Below are 961 nucleotides of genomic sequence, written 5' to 3'. Positions count from 1 at the left end.
AAACTAACAAATTGTACGGACAAATCAACATATTAAATTCACTTACAACCAAGCTATATAAGTTGGTTTTCATACAGATGAGGCATGATTTTGAGTTTTTGAGCACGAAAAATAGTCATTCATATATGGAAAACTCTCTCTCTCTCTCTCTCTGAATCACACAATGGTTTATGATCGAATGAGTATTGTTGTTGTATAGGTCTATAGTTTTGTATTGTATAAAAGTTAAATCATAATAAACAAAATTAAAAAATGATTTATAATGAAGAAGTTATTAAATCAAAAAACAAGAACACGCCTGGTAGGACTCGAACCCACAATCGTTTGATTAGAAGTCAAACGCCTTATCCATTAGGCCACAAGCGCTTGTTTATTAATGATTTTATGTTGTACAATTATGATATAAATGCTCCATTTGTTATATATATATATATATATATATATATATATATATATATATATATATATATATATATATATATATATATATATATATATATATATATATATATATATATATATATATATATATATATATATACTTTTGAAAAATGTGTAATTGAGTTTTAGAGAATGACTGTAAATACATATTATATGTTTATGTGATGGATCGTAACCACAAGATATGATTTCTCACGTAATGCTGACTAAAGCTCATTTTCAACTTTTCTTCACACATGCTAATCATTAATATTAATATTTCTTATCACTAACATAAAAAAGACTTTTAATGTCTGGTATTTTATGCTTTTGACGTCTTTTGAAGCTCCAATGTCATAGCTGGTGTTGTTAAATTGACTCTGTTATTTTTATACAGACATAAATTAACGTATGTTCAATTTATAATAGACGTGGATTGACGTCTATTGCAGTGATAACAAACGTCAATTTGTGGATTTGTTTTTTAAAGTTTTCCGCCAATATTTTCTTCCACTGAACCCATGGAAAATAAATCTACAAT

General features: G+C 26.0%; 1 non-coding gene across 1 annotated transcript; it reads right to left on the bottom strand.

The window, feature by feature from the left end:
* Positions 1 to 293: 293 nt before the first annotated feature.
* Positions 294 to 366, bottom strand: TRNAR-UCU (transfer RNA arginine (anticodon UCU)). Its single transcript has one exon. It is a non-coding gene; the product is annotated as a tRNA-Arg (tRNA).
* Between the last annotated feature and the right edge of the window lie 595 nt (positions 367 to 961).

This window comes from Vigna unguiculata, chromosome 4 (assembly GCF_037176805.1).
Source record: "Vigna unguiculata cultivar grain cowpea cultivar isolate G323 ecotype 2 chromosome 4, ASM3717680v1, whole genome shotgun sequence".
Classification (NCBI taxonomy): Eukaryota; Viridiplantae; Streptophyta; class Magnoliopsida; order Fabales; family Fabaceae; genus Vigna; species Vigna unguiculata.
This window is presented reverse-complemented; position numbering and strand designations above follow the sequence as displayed.